Below are 17,626 nucleotides of genomic sequence, written 5' to 3' on the forward strand. Positions count from 1 at the left end.
CTCTATTAGCACAACCTGTGGAATAAAGCAGAGCAACATGAGCATAGCTTTTTATACATAGAAAGATGGGTCAGTTGCCAGGGTTTGCCTCCTCACTTGGAGCACATACTGGTGTCTTTGTGTTTCTTTGTGTTTTGCCTAATGCACAGGATGAATAACCAAATGGGAAACATAAAGACAGACATTTCATGGCTTGTCAGCCAAACAAATTAATATTCTTGCAAACATAGATGTAAGCATGACCAAAAATAACCATGCTAGCTGGGGCCACGTGGATTTCCCTCAAGTAAAAAGTACCAGTTAAATTCTATGGAGGTTATTTTTAATTCCATAGTTTATCAAACTATTTTTTTTTAACTTCCTCAGTCATTTCTCTCTTTTGAAATGTCCTTAAATCTAATAGGTCCAGAAGTAGGAGAGGGGGACCGAGGCATCCTCTCACTAATGCGTGGGAGGACAGGAGAGGCAATCCCTGCTATGGTTTGCATGGGGCCCCTCCAAACTTCAGGTGTGGAATTTTAATGGTCAGTGTGGTGGTATGAAGAGATGAGGCCTTTAAGACATGATGAAGCTATGAGGGCCCCTCTCTTGAGAATGGAATTGAGGCCTTTGTAGAAGAGACTTCAAGCAACATTCAGCTCACCTGACCTTCTGTCATGTGAGGACACATCCTTTGTATCTTCTGGAAGATGAAGTAACAAGGTGCCACCTTAAAAACGGAGAGCAGCGCTCACCAGATGCCAAATCTGCTGGCGTCTTGGTCTTTGACTTCCCAGCCTCCAGAACTGTGAGAAATACATTTCTGTTCTTCACAAATTACTCAGTCCCTCTGGTATTTTGTTATTGCAGCACAAAACAGACTAAGACAGCCTCCATACCTTCTGCTCAGCCTAAAGAACCAGGTTCTTGCTCAGGTGGAATAGATCTTCTGGAGGGAAGCTGTATTTCTACTAGAAAATCAGTTGTATTTTCACCAATCACTAAGCCTCCTCCAGACATCAGGGCAGTTGTAGAAGGGCCTGGGAAATGGAAATAGGCCCTTTTCCAGAACGCCCCCACACAGGTCAGTGGGACATTTATTTCCCCCTCTGTGAGAGACCTGTTTGGTTGGGAATGAGAGGAATGCTGTCTGACTTTTATACCCACTTCCGGGGAGCAGTCAGCTCCCACATGAGAAAGAAGCATTTCTACAGGGGCCAGGACCCCCTCTGGATGCCAGAACCTCAGGACTTTCACTACACAAACATGTACATTCTGAATCATTCCTAGCAACTCTTCATGCAAAACAAACAAGGTGAGGAAAGTACCTCTCAGATGCACAAGCCAAGAAATCTAGAAACTCACTTTCCTAACCCCAAGTCATCTGCAGAGCACGCCCACAGAAAGCACCTGGGTGTGGGGCACTGCTTTTCTCTGGTGTTCAAGCTTTTAAAGACAGCATTTGGGAAAGTATGTTCTCATTCATAGCTGGTGCAAAAGGTCCTTACACTTTTCTTGTAGTTTAGTCATTTTGTAATTGTAACTGATTTTTCTTTGATGTTATTTCTTTTTGAGTCATATAAAGAAAACATAAACTTTGGTTTAAGCTTTTCTGTTAGCTTTACTTTTGTACAATAGTGCTTGTCTTACTGAACCACATAATGAAATTAGAAGCTGCCAGATGTCAATCAGCACGGCCCCAGGTACCATGCCCTTGTGTGTATCCGTGTGTATGGAATATATTTATCATGTGCTTATTGTGTGCTGGGAACTGGGTAAACTTTTTAATGCATTATGTCAAATTGTAATAATTACTCTGAATGGTATTTTGTTAACTATGTTTCAGAGATGAAGAAATTGAGGTTTACCTACAAGCAAACTTGCCCACTATCATAAACTCATGATTGGTCCAAAAGATTTAGCAATCAAATCCTTTGCTCTATCCAGGATAAGTTGCAGTTATATTTTGAGCACTTACAGAGTCCAGCGTTGGCAGATAGATACTTTTCATCATAATGCATAAGTATCCATCTATTAATACTTTAAAGTCTTTAAATTAGTTTTCTGAGACTGATGTAAAAACTTACCACCAACTGGTGGTTTAAAATAACAGAAATGTGTTCTTTCATATTCTAGAGACCGGAAGTCCAAAATCAAAGTGTCCTTTTAGTGTCTCCAAAGCAACAGAGACTTTCTTCCTTTGCCTCTTCCAGCTTCTGGTGACTCCCGCTGGCCTTTGGCTTATGGCCACCTCACTCCAAGCTCTGCCTCTCTGGCCAGTTGCTTCCTACTACTGTGCCTGCCTTTCCTCTGGGTGTCTCTTATTAGATACTTGTCACTGGATTTAGGGCCCACTCAAATAATACAGATGATCTCATCTCGAGGTCTTTAACTTGTTTACATCTGCAAAGAGCCTGTTTCCAAGTAAGGTTGCAGGTTCCAGGGAATAGGATGTGGACATATGTTTTGGGAGGCTACTATTCTACTATGTAACACTACATTTTTAAATGGAAATGAAGATTTAGCAAGTATTTTTATCACTTACCGTATTTTTAAATATATGTTATCTTTCTTGACATGTATATTGTGAAATAGCTATACATTACTTAATAGAGAAGGATTATTTAATTCCTGAGTTACAAGCCCTTTCTGGTTTTAATATTTTATATGTTCTACTGTTCCATTTCATTATAGATATTTATACCTTATTGTTTAATTTCATTATAGATATTAGCATATCAAATTAAGATGATCTATAATTTTTCTATAATTTATTTTTTAGATTTTAGTATAAGGATTATGCTATCTTCATAATTAAATAAAATAAAATTTCTTTTTCTTTCCCTACTCTCCACCATATTCTATGGAATATGTTATGAAATATCAGATTTATCTAAAACACAAATGCATAAAAAAATATAATTTTAGAACTGTCTCATTTTAGGACACTCATTAAAGTGAATTCTTTGAATTTTTGAAGGCCTTCCATGTGTATCGGCATGTTCAAATTATTTACCTGCTTGAATCAATTTTTAATCTATATTTTTTCTAGAAAAATAATCAATTTCTAGCTTTTCAGAGTATTGGTAAGAGTTAAAGTTATTTTTTCAATTAGTTTCAACAACTGTCCTCTGTACTTGTTGTTAGAGACTCTTCTTCTATCTGACATTTTATCTACTTTTATTGTTCAGTGTTCCTGTCTAAATATATGGGTGTTGTATCAGAGTTTCCATTGGATTCATTGCTCTGTCTTTTATTCTTATTGACATTTCCTAAGTGCCTTCTTGTCAAAATACTATATTTTAATGCAATTATTATATTTAGAATTGGTAAATAAACAGAAGAAGCCATTTCCCTATCATCTTACCTTGTTTTTTTCCAGTAAATTTTACTGTAAAAATATAAGACCCTTTAAATTAAAATTTCTAACAAACAAAATCTCTATTTTCTTCCTTTGAACTTGGAGCCCTGGCCCAGCCCATCCTACAGACATGGTGGTGCCACTTACTTCAGCCTTTTACGTTGTCACCCCCTTAATTCTATCAGAGGTATTGCTACCATCTCCAGTTAATAATTCCCACTAACAACGCAGACCTCGATTAGCATAATAAGCATTTCCCATCTGCACTGAGCAGTCTTCCCTGCACTTCATCAGTCTGGAAACTAACTACTGTGTAGAGAAATCACAGGGAATAATTAGAATGAGTGCACATGAGCCACTCAACACAAAGCTCTTGCCATCCACTGGGTATAATCAGTAGGTTATGCAAACGTGGTTATTGTCATTTCCACACAAACTAGAACATATGCGTGAAAGAAGATGACTTTGGAGCTTGATAAGAGGTTCTGTGGAGACTTGCCCAGGAGATGTCAAGCAAGGCAATGGCCTCCTGAGGGAGGAGCACGCACCGCAGTCAGCCTTGGGGGCCACTGGCCCAGTCGGGGCCTCTGCTCAAGAAGTTTTCCCTCTTACAGCTTTGGGACCCTCATCCGGAAAGAAAAGGAGTGACTGAAAATGAGTGAAGGCGTTCCCCAGTGGCTGTTCCCAACAGCATCCAATGTGTAGACCCCTACATGCAGAGAGACCCCGATGCCTTCTCAGTTCCACGTGCTGTCGATGCCTCAGATCATCCTGGATGCTGTCCTTGTTGACAACCCAAAGATACGGACCTGCTGAATTCTTGACCTCCATAGTGTCAATGGTCTTCACCTCATCTGCATATTTGCCATCTTCTCCCTGATCATCCCTCAGACCTTTGCACCATCCCAGAGTACGCCACCTTCTCAATGTGAGTTATGCCTTGTTTACTTTTTACTTTTGATTTGATTCCTAATTAAGTTTTTATTTTATTTTGTGCATACTATGAATATAAAAGAATATAAAGAAAGTGTACATGAATATAAAAAATATAAGCATGTCACCCAGCATAATGAAAGCACCTTTACCCACGCTTTGGAGGCCACATGTGATCATTCCCAATGCAAAACCTCAACCTCAGCACCAAAGATAAGCATCACTTTGAATATTTTACAATTATTCTCCTGCGTTCATTCTAGTCTTATTATTTCCCTAAATAATTTAGTGCTGTGTGTTAGAATTTTATACGAATGGTTATCATACTGTATGGATGTCTTCTTCTGTGTCTTGTATTTACATACAACGCGGTGTTTGTGACTTGGCCGTGATAATGTTATCAATACAAGTAATTCATTTTTACAACTGTGTTTTTCACTCCGTGGACACATTGTATGAGTATATAACGATGTATTTCTTTATTGTCCTGTCATTGAACCTTTGCATTGTTTACAATTTTTGGCTATTAGAAATAACGCTGCCACGAACATTCTTGCTCTCGCACCCTGGTATGCACTGCGGATATGGCAGGAAGCAAAGTTGCCAGGCTAGAGCATATGTGCATCTTCGATTTTGCAAGACAGTGCCAAACTGTTTCTCCACACTCTTGTAGGTATTTTGTACCTTTCCCAGGATTGTTTAAGAATCCTCATGGCAGTCGGGCGCAGTGGCTCACCCCTGTAATCCCAGCATTTTGGGAGGCTGAGGTGGGTGGATTACTTGAGGTCCGGAGCCCATGACTAGCCTGTCCAACATGGAGAAACCCTGTTTCCACTAAAAATATAAAAATTAGCCGGGTGTGATGGCGGGCGCCTGCAATCCCAGCTACTCAGGAGGCTGAGGTGGGAGAATCAGTTGAAGGCAGGAAGCAGAGGTTCAGTGAGCCGAGATTGCGCCATCGCACTCCAGCCTGGGCGACAGAGTGAGACTCTGTCTCAAAAACAAATAAACAAACAAAAAAGTATCCTCATTGCTCCACATACTCCCCAATACTTGGTTTTATTATTTTTTAACTTGTCTTGTTAAATGGTGATATCTCATTGTTGTTTTACTTTGTATTTTCTTGATTACTCGTAAGAGTGGGCATATTTTCATGCTTTTATTGCCTATTTGTTTTTTCCGTTCTGTGAAATGCCATTTGTGTCTTTTGCTCATTTATCTGTGGGTGGTCTTTTTCTCCTGTATTGCCTTTGCATGTTTATTCAGTTCTCTTCTGCCATTTAAGTATTAGTGTTCTTAATGCTCAGTCTTGGGCTCTCTTTTCTTCTTAAGCTTCTTTCTTCTCATATAATCCCATCTACTCTCAGTTACCATCTAGTCATACCATATGTATGCAAATTACTTCTGATTTTATATTTCTAGACAAGATCTAATTTCTAGCTTCACATCTTAAATCCAACTATTTCTCAGTATGCTCACTTGGATGTTTCAAAGGCGTCACAATTTTAACTTCAAAACCAAAATTATTATTTTCCTCCAAATCTGTTATTTTTAGTGTTCTCAATCTCTTAAGTGTTATACAAAGCAGAAACCTGGAGGGCATTTTGACTTTCCTCTCTCTCCCATACATAATTTCTCAGAAAGGTCTATCAAGTTTACCTCCAACACACTTCTCAAGTCCATGTTTCTTTCCATGCCCTCTACAAAACCCTAGTCTAAGCTATGTCATCTTTCAACTACAGCTGCAGTTTTTTACTAGCCTCCCTGAATGTATGCTGTATGTGTCCATTTAGTTCTCCACACTAGAGCAAGTGAGGTATCTATTTTAACTGCACAGTTGATGATATGGAAAACATCAACAGCTTCCCATCTCTTAGAATAAAGTCTAGCATTGCTAACATGTGACCGAGAACATTGTCCATTTCCTGGCCTCTGCCTGCGTCACCTCCTGTGATTTCTCTTGCTCCTTGTGCTCAGCTACACCAGATTGGTTTCCATTCCTTGAAAATCTGTGTTTTTTTCTGCCCTCATTATTGGACAGACTGCTCTCCATTCTTGGAATGATACCTACATGGTTCCATTGTGCTTTACTTAGTTATCACCTAAGAATCTTAGCCCAAGCACAACTTCCTCTGAATGTCATTCCCTGATAAGCCTGTCTGTTTTATAAGCTCACCAAGAATTGCAGTCATTTTGTTTGGACGTCTTATGCATCCGGAAATATGAACATCTACCCTCCCCAGGAGTTCCCTGGGGGTGGGGAAGGCGTTTGTTTTGGTCCCCGTTAAACTTAAACTCAATGCAGTGCCTGGCTCATTATAAGCACTTAAGAAATATTTATTAAATTAATAACTTATGCTCTCATATCGTCTGGTTTTTAAAAGATTTATCGGGTTTTATTTTTTGTTGTTACCTGATATCACTGGTCTGTAATAAAGCCCAACTCTGCACATGTATGTTGTAAAATGCTCGAAATAAGATCACAGGGCGCCCGGGGAGCTGGGAGGGAGTTGGTAGGCATTTTGGTGTGATTTCTAAAATAGGAAAAGACGTGGTAAAATGAAACTTAGAGGCGACTAGGCTACTCATCAAGTCACTGACGCAGGAACTTGCAAGGGCATCCACCGCCTGGAGCATCGAAGTGTTCAAGGTGAAATAGGTCAATCCTTGGGCTGTTTCTTGGTTTTTGGTTTGTTTTTGTTTTTGTTTTTATATAACCAACTTATTCTCAAAATTCTCTTATACATGATTCTGTTTCATTTCATTTTGTTTTCATTCTCTTTTACAATTATGGAGATGATTTGGAAAGAAAAAGTAAGAAGAGATATCCATTTCCAATTCAGAGTCTTACATGAGACATCTAATAACATTACTGTCCTGTGAATTCTAAACAAATTAGAAATAAAATAAGATGATGAAATTTGGGATGGCAGAGAGTCAAAAACTGAGATCCACTCTGGGTCAGAAGAAATACCTGTAGAATTTCAAGATGTATCAAAGGGAAATCATAATAAGATGCACATAAACAAGACAAAAAAATACCAGGTATTGCAATTATGCTAACCTAATTAGGATGAATAGTTAAGACAAAATATTTAACTGTTAAATGGGTTTGTAAATCATAAATATAAATATTGTGCCTAACAAAGGGAATGGTGTGAAAACAATATAACAAAACTTAAGTGGGTTGCCATATTCAATAATTTCCTCAATCATAAATACAGATTGTAAAGAAGAAGAAGATATTCTTTGAAAGACTTCAACTTATTTGCAGTAAGAAGACTTTGCAAAATTGCATCTAAAAGACTCTACTAGATTATAATTGGTCAAGCTGGTGCTTTATAACCAATCAGAAGTGATAGGCTTCATAAAGTTCTGTAATTTCAGATATTTCAGAGGAGACTATGTTCATTTCCAGCATACATACATGCACCTTTTCAAGGACACATACTGGCTGTGTTACCAGAAGGAGTGTGGAATAATGAAAAGTAATATTCTCTGCCATGTTACTCCTAAAGGATCCTCTGCAACCCCAGGCAATGTATGCCCAGTGCCTCTCCTCAGCACAATGTGAAATTGGCTTTTATTATTAAAGGGCATGGTTCAAGTAGAACACATAGGACGTCCCCCGGGTCAGGGCAATTAAATTGTCCTAGTCATGAGAAATGAGTTTCTCCTGGATGATGGATCCAAATTTTAGTTCCAGGTTCCCCAGGTGCCCCCTCTTCCTAGTGATCTCCCTGGAGAATGCATTCTTATTAAATTTCTTGCGTGCAAGTTCTCATATCAAGGTCAGCTTCTAAGGAAACTGCTTTACAAAAGTGACCTGAAAGTCTTATCCATCATACCAATTAGTATTTGTTTTAAGTCAAAGAAATGGTTCTCTAATTGTGGAATTGGGTCTATTCACAGAGGTAAAAGAAGGGGTTCCCAAAGGTCCAGAAAACCATCTGACATAACGATTACCACATACAGGTAAAAAGTTTGTCCCACGGGGAAGGCACAGGCTGGAAACATGGACTCTGAAGAATAACAAAAGAATAAATAAATAATAGCTAGTCCCCTAGTACAAATGTTAATAAAATATCACTCAGCACAAGCTGGGCTTCAGTGTGCGGCTGGTACTGTGTTGGTAAAACCTCCTGTGCAGAGTCACCCTGCCAAAGAGGCAATGTGGGCATGCTGCATTTGAGCAAAGGGTGCTTTGGACAGACTCAGGTCCCATCAATGCCATCACAGTGAACCCTGATGGGCTCATATGACAGAAACGAAGGAGACTGTTAGAAGAACAAAAGAATGCTTCTCCAGTAAGGGATAGACTATGTCTGTGGCTGAAATCCCAGAGGTTGAAGAATAAGCCTGCCTGCCCATCTCACATAGACCTGAGAATGAGAATGAAAATAATGGCCTGAAAGGATTGAGGTGGAAGATCCCCCATAACAAATGTGGGAGCAAAAGGAAAATGGCCCATGTTAAGCAAAACTCCGTGGTGCAAGTCATTTCTGTGCAGGAAGCGAACCCCTGGGTTAGAAGCGACAAACAAAGCCTTGATCTCCTGTTGGAGAATGGAGAAATGACCAAAGATCAGGAGCCAGCGCTATGCAGGATGCAAGATACGGATGCTGTCTGCTGTGAATACTGGTAGAAAGCAGAGCTGATGTCCTTTGTCAGAGACTGGAGCTGATGCAGCGTGGGAATATCAGAGATGTTAGAATCAATGAGTGCACTGAATAAGAAGTGTGGAGGCTTTAGATAATTGGCAAAGAAAATTCCTCAATAAACATTTGTCCAACCATAGTGCTTTTCTTAAATTAAGGTAAAAAAGGAACTTTTGATGGCACTCAAGGGGGAAATTGTTTTTACGGGTGTGGTTTTCCAGCCCATCACCCTTACTCCCCACACACAGGAAAAAGCAGCATGATTTCCTAGTTAACCATTTGATGAAGGATTCATTTTCTCGGTGGACTTAAGCTCATAAGTCTTCATCTATGTACGCCCAGTCTGGGCTGACCGGCACTTTGTTTTGCTGAAATGAGAAGATATACATTTTCTTTATATCTTTCCCCCAGTTCGACTGACTGTTTGTGTCCCTCAAAATTCATGTGTTGAAGTCCTAACCTCAGTGTGATGGTATTAGGAGGTGGGGCCTTTGGGAGGTAATTGGGTCATGAGAGTATAGCCCTTGTGAAAGGGATTAGTGCCCCTGTAAAGGGACCCCAGAGAGCTCCTTTGCCCTCTTTTGGCCATGTGAGGGCACAATGAGTAGTTGGCAGTCTGTGACTCAAAAGAGAGTCTTCATTAGAACCCCACTATGCTGGCACCCTGATCTTGGACATCTCAGCCTCCAGAGCTCTGAAGAATAAATTTCCATCGTTTATAAGATACCCAGTCTATGGTATTTTGTTATAGTAGCCTGAACTCTGACAATAGATAATATTAACTCTCCACTATGGTCTGTAGCTGAAAACAGCCATGTGGGTCTAGGTTACTGTTTCTCTAATATTGCCTGAAGACCATCTGCATCAGCTGCCTGCATAGCTGGAATGGGAGACGTTTGACTCCCTTCCCGGACATAATGAAGCAGAATCCACCTAGGTGGGCTCAGAGCTCTCCATTGTTAATCAGAACAGAACTCCCAGTTGATTTCATGGATTAGGTTTTGGGAATTTCATGTCTATCTGAGAAATATTATTACATATACCTGAAAATTGGTATTTAGCTTGCAAACCGCTATAACGGTAACATATGAATATGACATCTGTTTATATTTTCCACATTTTGTGGATAGTAACTGTTAACTTCTAACTGCCCCCAAAAGGGCACCAAAACAACCCACTGATATAGTAAAGCTGAGTTTTACTGCTTGCTGTAGCAAGGAATCCACTAAACCATTATGACAGCGTCTTAATAACATCTGAGGGGAGTTCTATGGTTTTGGTGAGAGTTGAGTTTCTGTTTTAAGATAAGTCTTTTCATGCTATTAGGAATGGGCTAATTGGGATTGTGTAAAGTACATGCATTATAGTTTGGGACTGGTGGGTGAAGCAAAAGGATACTTTGAAGAAAGTCTCCAGAAATAAGGCCATTGTTTGGTGAGAAAAGAGTTATTTACTGAGACTAGTTAAGCAATCTATTGCCTGAGATGGGGATAAGGACTCAGTTGGCAAGTCTATTCTCCAGATAAATAGATTTTTGAGAAGATCTAGATACCATAGAGTTATTTGTAAGTTTATCATCTCGGCAAAGTTTTCCTAGAATAGAAAAATTACATTAACACAGACTGCCAAAGGCTAAAGTCTCACTAATGTGGACAGTGAGCTGTGTAGTTGCAGATGATTTGAGTTCTTCAAATTGGGAGTCGGAGTTTCCTGTGTCTTATTAACTCTGTGGAATGTTCTGTTGGCTCTTTGTCAGCGTCAATGGAGGGCGACCCAGACTGCAATTTCAGGAAGGAAATCAGACCTGAACCTGGCACTCAGAGATGCTCTTCCAACTGGGGTTAAGCAGAAATACACAGAAGACAGGATATGCTTCATTGCATCTCTCAGGTCTAATGTCTGTGGTAATAGGATAAAGGAAATTGAAATGTTTGGTCTCTGATTTCTCTGTGGGAAAGGCTGGAGAATTTTTCATTTTTGAGATGTGCTACTGGTCAAGGATTTGCTTTGTCATATCACTAGTGTGGTTGCAAATTTCAGGGTTGATATATTTTTTAAGCAACATCATCACCCACACCTGGTACACTTTATTTATCACTGCCTGTGAACTTGGATGGACAAGAGCGATCTTAGTTTATTTTTTGTTGCTATAAAAAAATACCTGAGGCTGTGTAATTTAGTTTAGAAAAGGGTTTATTTAGCTCATGGTTCTGCAGGCTGTGCGAGAAGAATCGCAGCAGCCTGTGCTCGGCTTCTGGTGTGGCCATTCGTGCTGCACTGAGACACGACAGAAAAGTTCAAAGGGGAAGTGGGAGCATGCAAGTGCGAAGACAGACAGCACCCGATAGGCTTCCTGACTTTGTAACAACCTGCTGTCCGGGAATTAATTTGTTTCTCAAGAACCAATCCAGCCTTAGAAGAGCCAGAACTCACTCACTACCCTGAGCCAACACCTCCCACCACACCAGGGATCAAATTTCAACATGAGATTTGGTGGGAACAAACAAACTCTATCCAAACCACAGTAGTAGCTAAGCATATTATTGAGAAGGGAAATAAACCAAGGTAACTAATCAGCTAACTTCAGAGTGGGCTTGATGGGTAAACTTAAGTAATATTTGGTCTTCACTTAGTTCATAACTATAGGTCATAACATCAAATAGCCACTAATTCACAAAGGCGTGACCTGTACTCCCCGTGTCTGAACTTTGAATGACAATTACAAAGAAAAAAAAACCAGAGTGTGCTTGGAGAATGTGTCTATGCAGATGGCTATATGATTTTTTTAATATTCCAGAGACCTTCTGACCTACATGAGGATAGCAGCACTTTGATGAATCCTGGATGTGGCAGCGGAGATAAACAGGATGGCAAAAACCAAAAATGCTGGAAGGTGTTTGCAGGAACAGTGCTACCTCAAGTGTTCATGTTATGGCACACATAGAAAATAGTGGTATTTATAAAATATACTGGTCAGGTTCAGGAATTTCTGCCCTGAGAACAGAGGAGAATCAATAGCTCAACAAACCTATGCTCATTCAAGAACTCAGGTTGGAAAGCTCTGATCTAGAAAAAAAAAAGGCTTCTCTCTGGATCTGCACCCACATTACGTCATCAGAGAACGGGAGAGGAGATAGAATCTCAGGTTCAAGAACATTCGCGGAGCCCCATTTTTAGGTGGAAAATAGTAACTTGGTTGCTTTAAAAAGGACATAATTGGAAGAAAGGTTCTGCTTCCGGTTGACTGTGTTACTTTTTTTTTTTTTTTAAAGTTGGCCTTTCTCTATCATTGGAGAGGTGAGAAGGAAATTCCACTGCTGTAGTGGGCTTAGGGAAGAGGGGAAAATATTGCCTTGAGCTTACGTCTGCTGAATAAAAGTAGAAACCCCTTTGTGACCATTGAGATTTCATTTGGTTTGGGGGATTAAGACCTCAGCTTGTCATCTAAGCTGCCATTGTTTGGTGCAATATCAGATGCACAGCTGGATAGTTTGGGAAAACTGAGGCAACAGCTCCACGTCCTCACCTTCTCACCGAACACTGGCTTTTACAAACACTCATTGCTCCTTGGGTTGGGAGGGGTGGGGTTGATGCAGAAGGAGCGCTGATGCCTACATATCCGAAGCTTGACCCAGGGAGGAGACGTCATACAATTACCAATAAGCTTCTTCAAACCGAGAGCCTGTGGGATGCCAACATCACTGACAATGGCTCCTTGGGTTCTCATTGCTTGGAGAAGATAATTACAGCTCATTGTGCCCATTGAGCAGACACATTTGTGGGCATACAAGAAACAGCAGATAGTAATCCTTGGACTTGATTATACATACATTCTTTTTTTCTTTTTAATTACAGTAGTCTTCTGTGACACAAGTGGCACTTCTGTTACTCTCCTGAAGGAGGACCCTCTGAATCACCCTCGAGGACAGGCACTTGCTCTGCACAGAGTTCCCTGTTTGGAGAGCCGTCTGTGCATCCAGCTTCCCACTTTCCTCAGGCACCAAACAATGGGGTTCTGTCTAAGGCTTGTTGAATTTGTCAAACCAGGACAGTAAGGAATTGAATTCTATGACAGCAAGTGTTTTTAGAAACAAAAATGAAGGTCAAACTTGGGTGTTCTAATTCATTTTCTTCAAAGCAACTAGACATGGTAACAAAGATCTCTCTTTTTCTCCTAGACACACACAGAGACCACACTTAGTGAGAAGCAACATTAAAATTGCTAGAGACTCTTACACAAATTTCTATAAAAGCAGGCTTTGAAGCTTCAAGTCATTGCACTGTCCTCAGTCCATAATATTTCATTCCTTTTTTCTTTACATACAATTTCAATAAGTAAATTTAGTATATATCCACACACACATATTTATATATTTTAATTCACACAACAATCCTGTGAGCTGGATGTAATGATTAATTTTATGTGTCCACTTCACTGGGCCACAGACTGCCCCAACATTTGGTTAAGCATTATTCTGGGTGTGTCTGTGAGGATGTTTTGGGGTGAGATTGACATGTGAATTGGCAGACTGGATAGAGAAGGTTGTCCTCCCTACGGTGGGTGGGGTTCATCAGTCAACTGAAGACCTGAATGAATATCAGAGTAAGAAGGAATTCCCCTGCCTAAGTGGCTGATTGGGATGTTGTTTTTTTCCTTCTTTCAGATTCTAATTGAAAAAATGGCTCTCCTTGGATCTCAAATCTGCCAGCTTTTGGACTAGAACTCACAACATCAGAAGGCTCTCCTGGTTCTTAGGCCTTTGGATCCTAATGGGAACTACACCATTGGACTCTCCTGAGCCTCCAGTTTGCCAACTGCACTAGCCAATTACATATGTATATATATATATGTAATTGGCTACCTGGGTTTTCACACACACGTATGTGTGTGTGTGTGTGTGTGTGTGTGTGTTTCTCTGGAGAACATTGACTAATACAGTGGTATTATTCTTCCCATTCTAAAGGGCTCAAAAAGGCTTTATGGCAACCTGAAGTCATGTAGCTAGAAAGCTACATCTAGTATTCAAATTCAGTGCTTTTCCGTTTTCACTGCAGCTGCCATGATATGAAAGCCCCAACCCCTCTACTGTAAAGTGTCCAGACCATGTGAGTCTCTGCAAACCTGGTACAAATGCAGGGTTCCCTGAAGGCAGATGTCTACAATCCAACAACTCCCCTCTCCCCAGGCATCTCCTTTAGAAACGCACACCACTACTCATCAAGAATGATTGATTTGCCTTCTCAATATCTGCATTTTCCCTGGGCATGTGTCCAGCTCTTACTCATAAATCCTCAAACACCACCTCTAAACATAAGAGAGGGGCCCCACTTCCTCACCCCAGAGGAATCCCAAGGCCTGACTGGGCACCAACATGCTTACTAACCTCAGGCACAGAGTTACCACATGATTCATGATCCAGAACAAGACCCTTTGGAGAAGAGAGTGGAGAGGTGCTATAAATCCCAACACTAGGGCAGCAGATATAAATGGTGACTCTCTTGGGTAGACTGGGAAGTATGGTCAACCTATTTATACACCTAACGCCTATTGAACATCATTTTAACAAATGCCATGGCTTTACCATCCCTGAAATAGAGGATCAGCATGTTCTGATAATTGACCCTCACATTTTCTCCTTTTCTACCTAAAAAATAATGTACCAAACTTCAGGTGGTGTTGCTCTAAGGGCCTAAGACATTTCTAACAATCCAGTCAAAATTCATGTGTGTGACATACACACACACTTGTTTCTTTCTATCCCCTTTAAGTTCAAGGAAAGTACTGTATCTAAGGAAGTTGCTTTGGACTGTTAGAAAATCATCAATTAAAGATAAATGGTCAGGAAAGAAATTTCAGGGCTTGCCTATTCAGGAAAGCATGTATAATTTGGTGAACCTAAAACTTCTAGTGGAGTTGTAAGTCTTCCTCATGCTCCACAGACACCTGGTCAAGGCTTCTGGTGTCCTGTGTCTGAGAGAGGGTGGAAAAGATTTTCTTGCCCATTTGTTATCCTGCCTTTGAATACGAGAATAAACAGGGCTAAAATCAAACATCAATAATTTATTCAAAAGGTTCAAATTTCAAAAAGAGGATTGACTTATTAGAACCAGTTTTAGCAGTAAGAGCGAAACTCATTGCTGGATTTTTTTTGTTTTTGTTTTTGTTTTTTTAACATTGTACAAAGAAAATAAATGAATATAATTCAATTTCTCACTTCCAAACATGTTTACACAAAAGTCAAGTTGTAATGTTTTTCCATAATATTTTAAAAAGCACAGTAATAGCACATTAATAGAAAATAGGTCAATGGTCATGACAGATTCCAGAATACTCCACAGGTTTTACATAGATGATAATCTATATGGAAAGTAGAAGCTATTCTAGAAATGATGTTTTTAAAAAGTAATTACTAATTCAGAAAAAAGTCTTGAGCTATATTTCTACATTGTACCATTCACAAAAAGTTGTTTGTAAGAAATCAAATAAGTAAATCAGTAATCAAATAAGTTAGTAAGAAATCAAATAAGTAAATTAGAATATAGAAACGTTCAACAAATATAAAAAAGACAAATATTAAAAACATGTTTATTATGTTAGTTTAAAAAAGGGATTCTTAATTGAAACGAGATATTTTCTAAAGAGTAACAATTCCTTTGTCTACATTAAAAGATAGAATTTTTATATGGCTAAAGATGTCACGAAATATTTAAGTACAAGGGAGAGAGCAGAAAGAGAAAATAAAAAGAAATATTGATTATTAATAAAAAAATACATAAAAGACTCAACAGAAAAAAAGTTCGGCAAAAGGAATCAATAGGCAATTGTCCAAAAAAAAAAAAAAGAAGAAAAGAAAAAAGACATACAAATGGTTACCAAATATGTGGAAAAAGAACCCATCTAAGAAGTAAACAGAAAATTTACTTATAAATCTAATCTAAAAAGCAATTTTAGAATTGATAATTTGAAAGGGCTGGTGATGTTTAATGTTGACTAGGATGAAAAAACTACTGTTACTCTCACACAATACTGGTGGAAATGTAAATTGGTCTTCAGAGAACTTTCAGGTAGATTGCATTAACATTTTCAGGCAAAAATACCCTAGCAGAAGGCTATTTTTGCAGTTATTCGTTGAGTGGAGAGTTGTAAGTAACCTAAATATTGGCCTTAGGTAGAATAGGCTAACTGCTATAATAAATAAAACCAAATGGTAATGACTCAACAGACAGTTCACTTCTTGCTCAGTGACTCTCCTGATAAATGTTTGGTCAATGGACTGAACTCCAGCTTTTTTTGTTTGGCTCCTTTTATTTTAGGGCTCAGCCAACCTGTGGAGTTTTCTGAGTCTATATCCGGCTGGGGGAGAGGACAGACCATGGAACAAAAGCCCAAGGGGGTGTAAAGGGGCCAGGCCCAGAAGTAGCATCTACAAGGTCTCCTCACACTCCTCTGGCTAGAATTCAGTCACCTCCATCCAACTGCAAACATGCTGGGCAATGTGTCCATGGCCAAGGGAAGTAACATTTGGTGAACTCTAAGCTGCCTGTGCCTCAGTGTCTAATCGGGGAGAAACATCTAACTGTAGGACAACATTCCATACATAGAGATTGAGGTGAATGTACGTGTATCCTTTCAAGTCAGAAATAAAAATGAAAATGCACAAATAAAGAAAATGGTAGCATTTAATGTAAAATAACAATATCATTATCATATTTATTCAGAGATGCAAGAATGCATAGGACATAGTGAGTAAGAACGTGCTCTAATGCAGTGGTCCCCAACCTTTTTGGCACAAGGAACTGATTTTGTGGAAGACAATTTTTTCATAGACTGAGTTGGGGGGATGGTTTCAGACTGGGGTTGGGGGATGGTTTTAGAATGATTCAAGTGCATTACATCTACATTTACTGTGCACTTTATTCCTATTATTATCATACTATAATATATAATGAAATAATTATGCAACTCACCATAATATAGAATCAGTGAAAGTCCTGAGCTTGTCTTCCTGCAACTAGATAGTCCCATATGGGAGTGATGGGAGACAGTGACAGATCATCAGGCATTAGATTCTCATAAGGAGTGTGCAACCTAGATCCTTTGTGTGCACAGTTCACAATAGGGTTTACATTCCTATGAGAATCTAATGCTGCCACTGAACTGACAGGAGCCGGAGCTCAGGCAGTAATACTTACTCGCTGTTCACTCCCTGCTGGGTGGCCCAACTCCTCCTGCTGAGCCACCCAGTTCCTAACACACCACAGACTGGTACTGCTCTGTGGCCTGGGGCTTGGGGATCCCCGTTCTAATGGGTAGCAGGGGTTATCTCAGAGACTTTGTTGGGATTCAGATTGTGGTCAAAGAGAAAAGGAGAGCGTGCACTTAGAAGTGATATTTGAATAGTTTTCAATAAAGTGAGTGTGTTTGTTCATTACTAATATAATAAAAAATAAGGTTGATAATGAAGATGATGTTCCACAGCTCTGATTTTGGGGGAATTTTGATGCCATTGGGAAGTGATATGTGGATTTTTTTCTTTTCTCTTTCTTTTTTTTAATTAAAATTTTATTTTTATTTTAAGTTCTGGGGTACATGTACAGGATGTGTAGGTTTGTTACATAGGTCGTTTGCCGCACCTATCAACCCATCGTCTAGGCATTAAGCCCAGCATGCATTAGCTATATTTCCTAATGCTCT

This window comes from Chlorocebus sabaeus, chromosome 14 (assembly GCF_047675955.1).
Source record: "Chlorocebus sabaeus isolate Y175 chromosome 14, mChlSab1.0.hap1, whole genome shotgun sequence".
NCBI lineage: Eukaryota > Metazoa > Chordata > Mammalia > Primates > Cercopithecidae > Chlorocebus > Chlorocebus sabaeus.